Source organism: Notamacropus eugenii, chromosome 6 (assembly GCF_028372415.1).
Source record: "Notamacropus eugenii isolate mMacEug1 chromosome 6, mMacEug1.pri_v2, whole genome shotgun sequence".
Taxonomy (NCBI): domain Eukaryota; kingdom Metazoa; phylum Chordata; class Mammalia; order Diprotodontia; family Macropodidae; genus Notamacropus; species Notamacropus eugenii.
The window spans coordinates 314,418,827-314,430,760 of NC_092877.1; positions in this window are offsets into that span (position 1 = coordinate 314,418,827).

Sequence of the window (11,934 nt, forward strand, 5' to 3'; positions counted from 1 at the left end):
GATTCCCATAACAATCCTGGGAGGTTAGGTGCTATTATTATGTCTCATTTTATAGATGATCAAACTGAGGTACAGGTTAAGTCACCTGCCCAGCATCACACAGCTAGTAAGTGTTTGAGGCAGGATTTGAAATGAGATCTTCCTGACTCTTATCCACTGAGCCACCTTTTCCCTTCTCTTGTTACAAACTCCCAGATAAATCCCCTTCTACAAGAAGTCCTTCCCAAATCCCTCTTAATTCTAGTGCCTTTTCTTTGTTAATTATCTTCAGTTTATCCTGTATATATAAACTATACATAGTTGTGTGCACTATATTTCTCCCAGTAGACTATGAATGCCTTAAGAGCAGTGATGTCTTTTAACTTTCTTTAAGTCCCTAGGACTTACCACAGTGCCTTGCAGTAGGCACTTAATAAATGTTTGTTGACTGACCGACGGGTCATTTTCCTCCCCACTTCCCATTATTTCTACTTTGGCAACCAGTTCACTTGTCTCATTAAAAATTTGAAGGGTTTTAGGTTTTCGATCTCAGTACATGTCAGTGTGACACACTAGACAAACCTCCCTAGCATGATGTTTGGTTTCATTGAAAGGTATGACGTCTATAGCACCGGATGGGATAGTTGTGTTGTATTCTAACCACATCCACCCACCTCTGGGTGGCTAGGTTCAGTTATGAATGGTATACATCCTAGCAAGGACATGGACAAGCCAGAGAACAACCAAGTGGGGGCAACCAGTAAGTGAATGCCCTTGAGATTCTATCATGCAAGGATCTGTTTATTGAAAGAACTGCTCCTGTTAATCCTGAAAATGAAATGCCGTGGAAAGGACATTAGAGTTATGTCCAAATACTTGCAAAGCTGCTTTGTATTCTTCTTGGCACCAGAGGCCAGGAGATCAATGGCACAGTCAAGTATTTATTAAGCACCTGCCATGAGCCCAGGGCTGTGTTCAGCCTTGGAGATACAAAAAAAGGCAGAAAACCTGTCCGCTCTCAACAAGCTCATGGTCTGATGGAGACAACATGCAGACAGCTATGTACAAAGATACAAGTTTTAAAAGAAGATCACTGATAGAGAAAAGGGATCTGATAGGCTTCTTGAGGAAGCTGAGACTTTTCACTGAGTCTTGAAGAAAAAGGAAGTGGAGATGAGGCAGATGTAGTCTTGATTATAAGGAAAATTCCATAATAAGCACAATATAAATATCCCCCTGCTTGGATGAGATCCTCCTGTTGAACTTTTAAACCACTGAGTGGTGGGAGTGCTGCTCTCATTTAGGTTCACCTGCAGTCTGGGACCTCCTGTGTTCAAGACTTAACACCAGTCAAACTCAAGAGAAACAAACTCAGTTCCATTAGATCACAAACCTTCCAACTTCCAGCTGCTGCATCAGTCAGCCCAATCCAGTTCAGCAAACATGTATAGAACATTGATAGATGCCCTTGTCAGAAACAAGAGGGGTTGATCCAGAGTATTTCAGATTAGCCAGGAAGTCACAAAGGAGGTGTGTATGAGAGGTATTTATCATTGTTCATGACTTTTAAATGGTCTGAGTTTGATTCAGATTACGGAGAAATTAGGCCAAGAAGTAAATTTAAAAAAAAAAGAAAAACCAAGCATTCTCATATATTTTCTGTTTGACTGCACCATCTTTTGCGATTTATTTTATAAGAAGCATCTTATAAAATAAATAGTTATTCTAAAACTAATAGCATGACAGTCACTTTATTCCTTTGCATTTCTGTTCTCTGTCTAGTCTCTGCTATGGATTTTTATTCCCAAGAGATCCTTAAGAACAAGAAACCTATCGAGTCTCCCACTCTTTCCGTGAATCTCCCCCATTTGTTTTGAAGCAATCCTTGCCTGGAGGCAGTGGGAGAGATACTGAAAGGTGTCCTCTAATTCTGGAAGCCTCTTGACCTGTAATTTCTCCTATAAAGGACTATTTTTTTTCCTAAGTCAGCCTGAGGGGAAAAAAAAGAGAGATTGTAAAATGCATTCCTTTTATTAGTTAAAGTCTGTAAACAGTGAGAGCCTGGGAGGAATTATCTTTCACCGGCTGGGCATTTGTGTCCTTTCTCCTCCTCTATGTTGGTATGTTTTTGCGTTTTGAAAATGTGGCAAGAAATTCCCTGATGCCTCTTGTTTCAGGGGCACAATTTAGTTTGACTAATGAAGAGTGACTGTCATGTATATTAATAAAAATAATTGACATTTGCTAGAACATCGAGAGAGGTAGGAGATACTTAGAATAGGCCTTGTGGCTTTTGAAACCCCCAACACTCATCCAGTTCCTCTGTCATCTCATTTTATCTTAACATGCCTGTTTGGGTGCATGAACATTGTTAGTTCATCATTCAGTGGAGTGGAGTAGGAAAGAGGGCTGGATTTGGAGCCAGATGAACCAAGAGTAAATCCTCACTTAAGTACATAACTCCAGTATATCCTCTAGCAAGTCATAGCTTCTCTGGGCCTGTTTTCTCATTTGTAAATAGTAAGGGATTAGGATAGGTGTTTTCAAGGCCCATTCCAATTCCAAATCCACATGGTCCTTTATCCACAGGATACCCTAATGCATGCAGCATATTTTGGTTTCTGAACCCTTCAAAAGCAGTGTGGTACAGTGGAAAGAGTGCCAGCTCTGGCACTGGAGTCAGAGGACCTGAGTTCAAATCCCACCTCAAACAATAGCTTTGTGATCCTGGTCAGATCACAACCTTTAAGGGCCTCCGTTGTCTCATATGTAAAATGAGGCCAAACTAAATGGCCTCTATAGTCACCTCTGCCACTATGATCCTTACCCAATCCCATTTATTCCCTTTGCCAAGAATGTCCTTTCTCCAGCTATCTCTGGCAAAGGAAATTCTACCTTTACTTTGAGAAACAACTCAAATACTACCTCTTCCTAATTTTCTCTAGGGGCTTTTCCTTCCTTGAACTTCACACAGCACTTGACTCTTTTCGTTATTTTGTTAAAATTATTGAATCATTTTTGGTATGGGCATGTATGTGCCATATTCTAACTGCTTGATTGTCATTTAATAAGCCCTCGGTACGTGCCAAGCACTGCACTAAACACTGGCAATACCAAGAAAAGTAAACAAGCAAACAAAGCCCAGTCCCCTCAAAGATCGTACATTCTAATTGAGGAGGCAACATATGTACAGGATTGATGGGGTGCTTGGGTGCATGCATTCTAAAATCACATTTCTCCTTAGCCTCAAAATACCATCCCAGGCAGTTTCTCCCCAGCCCAAGGACACAGGCTGCCCTAGCAACAACCGTTATCTCCCTTCCTGCTGTAGTAGCCAGCTGCACCTGTAGAACTCATTAGTCTGAACCAGCTGTGTACTGGCTGAATGAGCTGTGTACCGGGTCATAACGACATTTACTACTCACTGACCAATCATATGTATCCTAGACTTGGACATACCTATACTCCCTTACACTTATCTTGTCTAACAAGGCATTGATGAGAACAACCTGGTATTTCTGAGCCAGCCCTGACCACTCGTTGACTTAGTGACATTTCAGGCCTAAAACCACTCTTCCAGGTAGCCCCCTCTTGGTCTATTTCCCAATGAATTCTGGTAAAATACCTGCATAGTAGATACTAAAAGTGCATGTTCCTTTAAGAACTGACCACTCCTTAACCACTCCCTAATCCCACTCCAAAACACCTAGTTAGCATATTTGGCACAAGTGATACTATAGAATATCCTATTTAAACTTTTCCCTGTACACCTTTAAGGTTACAGGTTCCCTAAGAACTCTTGCCCACTGAAAAGCATAATAAATCTTTACCTTGATTTCAACAATGCTTGAATTCATGAGTTCTTCTTCAGATGACCTGCCCCTGGTACCCTGGTCTTTGTGGGGGTTTCATGCCCCCTTTCCAACCCTCATCAGGGAGACCCAAAAGCTTTACTAGTTTAAAACTACTAAGATTTTGGGAATACCCTGTATAACTTAGCCCATTCAAAATATCGAGAGAAAAGATGGAAGGTGACCCAGGAGGGGAGGCATTAGCAGCTGGGGCGGGAGTACCGGGAAGGGCCTCTTTTGGTGTCATGAACATTGTTAGTTCATCACTCACTTGAATGGAGCAGGAAAGAGGGCTGGATTTGAAGTGCCTTCTGTAGAAGGCACCAGACTATAAAGAAGCTAGGACAACTAAAGGCAGAAGTGGGATAAACCAGCACAAAGGTGATGAAGAGTCACATGGAAGAAACTTCGTACAGGCTAAGGTGGCTAGATTGCCCTATGAATGCAGAGGAAAAAAGTGCAAGAAGAGCCAGCTTTGGAGAATGGAGCCAATGGATAATTCACCACTTAGCATATCTTTAGCTTTGGATTGCAGCAAATGACCACAAACATCAGACACTCAGTTTCTTGGCCAGTCCCAGCTCCCTGTGCTGACAAAAGTGCTTTGGAGAGAAGAAGCTGTTCTTAAGACAACCCACATTTAGCTCCTTACTACAAGCCTCGGAGGAGTGAAATACTGTGATCTCCATTTTAGAGATGAGGAAACAGGAAGTTAAGTGACTTGGGATCATAGGATTTGAGAGTTGGAAAACATCCCCTCATTAGGAAACTGAGATGCAGAAAATGGGGTCATCTGGCTTCTGAGGTCTTTTCTGTAACTCTGTGATGTTAAGTGACTTGCCCATACTTAAACAGGTAGGAAGTGCCAGAGCCAGAGTGTGAACCATTCTTGGAATTAGGTCTGTGGCCATCCAAATCCTGAAATTACAGGTACTCCTGGAGTTGAGGCTAGGTGCTCTCCCAGACTGCTTGATCAGGGATTCTGTAAGGTCCCTTTTTCTTGGGTTTCTTCTACAAACATTTAATTTTCTTTCTTGCTCCTGTTCTCCATTTTAGCCTTAATGTTCTCTCCTTCCCCTCCACAAATGAACTGGAGCTCTTGAAGATGGGGCTAGATGGACATTGGTCAGTGATGTCATAGAGGAGATTCTCATCCAAGCACAGAATGAAGTCTGGCATTCTGTGCTTTCTGTGACCAGAGACCCCACTTGAGAAATGGAAGTCTAAATGGATGAACTGGTGATAAAGAAGCCCAGACACCAGGGTTCTGTTTTTTAGATTCAGTTCCACATCACCAATTCTATAGGATTGTGAACTGGATTCCCCAAAGGTGTCTTAAATTCAGCATGTCAGTCAATGTCAACAAGGATTTAATAAATATTTACTTAACACATGCAAGTCACTATGCTAAATGCTGGGAATATAAATTCAAGGATAAAGAAATACAGTCTTTGCCCGAATGGAATTTATTTACATTCTGTTGGGAGAAGCTGATAAGAGTTAGCTTTAGGATTGTAGAGAAAGTCTAGAAGAGTCCAGAGTGCAGCCTGGAGAAGAATGTGCAAAATAGAACTCGTTCTCTTTCTCTCTTAAACCTGCTGTCCCAGTCACCCAGCTTCATGTCCTCTGAGTCATCCTCATATTGGAATCTCACTCCACATATTCAGTCCATTTCAAAATCTTGGCTTTTGTGCCTTCGCAACTTCCGAATTCATCCCCTTCTCCCATTTGCACTGTGACTAAAAGCTCTCTTAAATTTCCTCATCAGTAATAAGGAGACTCAATCATCCTGCCTCTCTAGGAATGTTGGGAGCATGGACAACAGGAAAGGGGAAGCTTTTAGTAACAGAAGAGATAAGAAACCACTTAATCCCAAATGGGAGGAGACATGGTTATTCATACTTTGAAATCCTGCCCACCTAACCATGACACCTAAATGAATTTCTCCCCCTGACTCCTTCCTTTTGGTGACTGTTGCCTCTCCCCTCCCCCTTTTATTCTAACCTTCTAGTCTACAACTCCCATAACTGTAGTGTCAAGGTTACATACCTTTTATGAGTAACCTTGATCAGTATTCTGGTAGAGGCTTTATCACTGCTCATAAACAACCTTGCAGCCCAGAGGAAAGACTTGTCAACAGCTCAAGCAGAGAGGACAGTTAAGGTGTCAGGACTGATGGGGAGATGGGTGGATTCTGTGTGTGTGTATTTGTGTGCAATGCATTAGAAGGTAAGGATTGTTTACAAGAACAGGAGCTACTATGCACCTGTTGGAAAAGATTTCATCCTGTAAAAGTGGGAAGCAGTGGGGATGCTGAGCTGGTTGGTATGTCTGAAATCGTGTAGGATGTCTGTGGAGCCACATGTGTCCAGACTTCTCTGCAGGCATCATGAGAGGATGTGTGGTGGAGCATCAAGAATATGTTGGAATGAATTCTGGCCTGGGAATCAGGATACCTGGCTCCTACTCCTCACTCTACGATTTATTAATCTGTATGATCTTGGGCAAATCATTTTTGACTCTCTGGGCCTGTTTTCTCCAGTTGTTGATGTGCCATACCCCAAGGTGTAGTTCTGGATCCCCTTACATCTGTATTCTATTGGTGAACTAATCAGCTCCCATAGGTTCAATTATCATCTCTATGATAACTGATAATTGATTCCTAGGTCCACATATCAAATAGCCTCCCTCCTGAGCTCTACCAACTCCCTGCTGGACATCTCAGACCGAAAGGCCCCATGGGCATCACCAATTTAAGAGGTGCCCTCGATTGATGATAGCCTTCTCACCACATTTTAAGTCTGGGTCTATTCACTTGACTTTGTCCTCCTGCTGAGTCTAGGCCTGCTTAGCCTGTTCTGCCCCACCTTGTGGTATAGAGGAAAGAGAACACAGCACTTGAAGATGAAGCCCCTGCTTCTTATCCCAGCCCTGCCATTTAACAATGGTAAAAGTAATAGCTGGAAAATGGATGAAGGGCTCTTAAGCTTTGCAAACCATTTTACCTCCATTATCTTGTTAGATTTTCACAGCGGCCCTATGAATTATAATTAAATTAAATAATACCAGAATTATCTGCCCTGTTTTACAGGTTTGTTGAGAGACATGTCTACAGTTTCACAGCTAAGAGGCTATGTTGGGACTCGGGCCTCTCATGCTACTAGACACTTTCCACTACAGTGGGGACTCATCATTTAACTTCTCTGTTTCCCCATCTAAAGCATGAGAGATGCCTGGGCCCCTAATTGTCTATGCCTCTATGAATGGTACTCTCCATGTTCCCCAGAAATCCCCCAGCCTTAGATTTTCACTTCACTCACATTGATAGGTGAAGCCATTTCTTCCCTGAAGAGTTCCAAATGTCCATGTTCCCCATGTTCTCATAACATCCTGGTGAGGATGGAAGGAGAAAGATGGGGAAATTGGGTTCAAAAAGGGTTTTGCCAAGGGTCCCAGTGAATCACTAAAGGAAATACAACAACTTTGTAATCCAATTCTTTATCCATTTGGGGCAGATTTAACGTCTGCCCCAAACTACCGTGCCTCTTCCACCTTCTTCTGATTTCCAGCTCACTTCCTGTGCTTTGCCTGGACATACCCAAATTCCCTTCTCTATAGTCACCATTCTCTTTCCTTCAAACAATCTCCCAAAGTGCATTGGATTTCTGACATGTGGCTCTTCCCAAACTGGCCGCACAGCCCAGGGCCACCACAGACTGATGGTCTTCTGTCCATTTTCAAGAGGCTCCAGAAATTCCACCTCTTTCCTGAAGCCCTTCCAAATTCATTACCAGGTGTCAGTCAGTCAAGAAGTTTTTATTGGCTATCTACCAGATACTTTGCTAAGTTCTGGGGATACAAAGAAAGGTAAGACAATCCCTAGTCTCCAGGAACTCCCCTTTTAATGAGGGAAACTACTTGCAAATGATGTGCAAACAAGAAAAGAGAGAGATGGAGATGGAGAGAGAGTATGTGTATGTATGTATGTACATGTATGTGTTTATGTTTTATATGCATATGTGTAAATACATATGTGTGTGTGTGTTTATAAATAAATTGGAGGTAACCAGAAGAAGAAAAACCCTAGAATAGGGGGATTGATAGAGGCTTCTTATAAAAGATGTGTTTTAGCTGGGACCTGAAGGAAACCGGGCAAGTCAGGAGGCAGAGATGACAGGGCTACCAATCCTTCGGTCTCAGTCTCTTCATCAGTAAAATGGGTGGATTGGATTGGAATGTATGATCTCTGAAGTCCCATTTTGTTCTAAGAACGGAACCCTATGATTCTATAAGGCAGGGCATCCTTTGCCCTTGCCCAGCATTCAGTTGTAGCAATGACTCACCCTCTTCCTCATTGTATCCCAAATGTACCCATCTTTACTTAGAAACAATGCACACCTCCTTGGAGCTCATTTTGTCCTCTGTTCAATTTTCTGTTCGTTGCCTCCATGTTCCCCCATGAAAGTGTGATGAGCCTTGGGTGGTGCATGCTCCCATTCAAGATAGGAGCCCTCTTAGGTTTGTTTATGCAGAATTCAGCACAACTCAAATGCGTTTGTGAAGGCCCGAAAGGAGTGATTACAGTGAGAGCTGTGGAGGGCAGGGGGCAGAGGGCAGGGAGGGGGTGAAGGAAGCAACTAGAAAAGTAGTAGGTAGGTCTTTTGACTGCCTTCTCAAGAAAGTGATCTAGGGATGGGGGAATATGGGGCGGGGGGTAGGGGGTGGGACCAAGCTCTAAGAAGTTTGAGTTGTTCCATCATCAGAGCTTCATTTTCACCTTCAGGGTCTGATCCCTGATGAAATCTGTGAAGAGGGCTGATGCTTCCAAATGTCATTAGTCATTGGGGTCACTGAGTGACCTGCACACACGAAGATAAAAGTTTATGAATTTTGGTTCTTTTCCTATGGATCAGAACCCTGGGCTCACATGGAGCCTAATCTCAAATATTCAAGATGATCAGTTTCTCTTTTTTGACCCTATCCCCATGTAGCATTAATCTGGGGTTTCCCTATACATGCTTAGTTTCCCCAAATGTGTATAACAAGCTCCCCAACTTTCATGCAAGTAATCAGTAAGAATCTTAAGTATGACACAGCCTTTATTTCCTTTACCAAAGAAAGTGCAGAAGATGCCAAGGATTCTGTGATAATTATGTAGGTTTTTTTAATGTATTGTAGTAATAACTGATAGGGCTCCAGCATGGTGTCACTTAGGCTAAGTAATCTAAATAATCATAAATAGTATCTGACAGCTTGTACCTTCCACCACCCTGACTCATTCTGATCCCAGGCCAGACATGGGAACAACCTCCGTTCCTGATTGGATAAGAATTATTTAACTGCCTGTTAAGAAAATTTAGCAAGATTATGGAAGTAAAGTGGCCCTACACTTAACACCCAATCTTGGAATCCTTAATTATCAACTCAGACCATCACTCAGTTTTTGGACCTAATTATAAAACTCCCTCCATCTGAGTGGAGGCAACCCTGGGGAATTTCCCCACCACTTCTGATTAAGAATGCCCCTCCCACATCTGGTGCTGATGGGCTGTCCCAACCCAGCCCAGCTCTAAGGTATAAGACTTCCTTGATAAGATCCCCATATCTCAACGTTTACCTCCACTGAGACTTTGGTATTATACATATCTCTCTTGCAGGTATGATCCTAACCTTGGGGGTCAAATCTCTGTATTGCCATAGTGTGTGTGTGTGTTGTGTGTGTGTGTGTGTGTGTGTGTGTGTGTGTGTGTGCGCATGTGCAAGTACAAGCATACCTCATCGCCATAAAGCTCAACAGCTTCCAGAGGACCATTTTTCTATAAATCCTCATAGCTGAGTCCTTGCTCTTACTCCACCCATGAAGTTACATAGAGCAGTTTCACAGCAGCCCATTAAAGTCCTTAGGCTCCCTTGCTCCCCCAAGATAAGGCCAGTTTGGAGCTCTTTAACAAACATTCTCTATCCATCTTCCACTTCCCACCACTCCCCCCGCTTCAACCCCACCTCCATCACTTCAATGTGAACAAAGATCTAGTAGTGTAGGGCTAGTAGGGGCTGGGGGAGGGGGGAATAAGGAAGGATGCAGAACAAGGACCAAAGACAAATACTTATCATATACATAAGAAGAATGAGTTCCACATACGGAGAAGGACCAACTTGTGGCTAGGAGAGGGCTGTTTGTTGTGGGACTCAAAGGTAGGCAGAAAAGACATCTAGTCTCTTCTCCCCCTACCCTTCTTCAAGGGAGACTTTATTTCCTGCTAGAAGAGGAAGCAGAAGGTTGATCCAGGAAATTTTTCTGCTCTTCTCTGAGAGGGGGAGTATCAGATTAGGGAGTATGTCTATCTACTTCCTTAAAAATTTTCAATCTAGGGGATATAATCAGGTTCCATCTAACTTTTGATCACTTTATCCTTTTTGGGAGGAGGGACCCCAAGTGCTATATCCAAAGCTTGTCCTCTTTCCTTCCAAATACCAATTCCACAATGAACACACAGAAAGAACAGCAAAGAAAACCATTTATCCAAATCATAGCCAAATAGAAATCAGAGAAAGCAGACATAGAGAATACATACCAGAATACAGAATGAAGGAGCCCTCCCACTGGGAGTGAGATGACTCAGCTCAACCAAGAGAGAGAGAGAATTCTAAATTTCACCCAAAGAAAAACTCTCTGACATCTCTAGTGTAGTGAGCTGGGGGTAGAAAAATGGTGGGATTACCTGCTACATTCATGTCTACCCAAAATCGTTTTCTTCAGCAACCTAAAGTGGGATTGGTCTCTTCCATTGGTCTCTCTCTGGAAGCTAGAAGCCAGGAGTGCCCAATGCTACTTGATGCTCAAAGAACACTTGAAGTTTGACCAGTTCCAAAGGGGACTAGCCCTGAAAGGGGGACTCCCTATTGAACACTCCCCAAAATCGGACTGATGAAAGTTGGAGCTCTCTTGCCTCTTACCAACTTCTCCTTACCCCTCACTAGGGCAGGACATTGACCCCCATCAATAAAGGACAGGAGTTATGTATTTATTTAGAAAAACTGGCAAGGACCTACGAAGCCATTGAAGCCAGACTCTTCATTTTACAGATAAGAAATCAGAGGTTTGGAGACCCTGTTAACTTGCACAGAGGGTAAGTATCAGGTGGGGATTCAATCTCATGTTCTCCTGACACAGAGCCCAGTACTCTGTCTACCTTGTGCTTCTCTAGTGGAGATTTAGAGAGGTTTCCGTCACTCATGCACAGGCAAAAGAGCCTCGTTAAATCCAGTACTTGCATGACAATAAATAAGTTAACTGCACAGGTGAAACATGTAATATCTTGCTTCACTCCCTACTCTCCAGGTTTCAGAACAGAAACTGGAACTGGAAGGTTTAATCTTTTGAGACCCAGAATTTCTGCCCTAAAAGTTTTGTTGTCCAGACCTGTAACTGCCTACAACTGCAGGCAAATTTCACTTTACTTCTCTTCTCCTTGTCCAGCCTCTCCTCAATCTTGACCTCATCAGTGGCATTGCCAGTGCATAAATAACCTCCCTATTCTTCCTCCCTCACCCCCTCTCCTCCAGTTCTGGACCTATAATCAAACTAACTCTGTCATTGTTCCTGGAAGGAGTGCATCGCTCCATTCCTCTATGACCCCATTCATGAGCCCTATGACATTCTAGACTAAAGTAAGTGTCCTTGAACACCACTCCCTCTTTTGCTGTCTCCTATTAGAATTGTAACCTCCTTGAGACTGGGGATGATCTCTGCTGCTGAATAAATTATTATTGATTGATTGACAAGAGACCATTCTCTTGAGACTTACTTCATTCATCAGGAAGCAGATTTAATTTTTGAAAACCAATAAATTAGGTGTCAGTGCAGAAGCCCACAACCACAGAATAATGTTTGGCTCATAAGTACTTAATAAATGCCTTTTCATTCATTCAGTTGATTTGAAGGGATAGGCCTTTTCAATGTGCCCCACTAGATTAGGGTAAACTTCCTAGAGAAAGTAGATAGTGCAGTGAGTTTGGGAGAAGTGATAGAAAGTGATATGACTGACATGGAAAGAAGGAATGCTCTCTTCTTCCTGGCATCTGTCTTGCTAGGATCCATCTG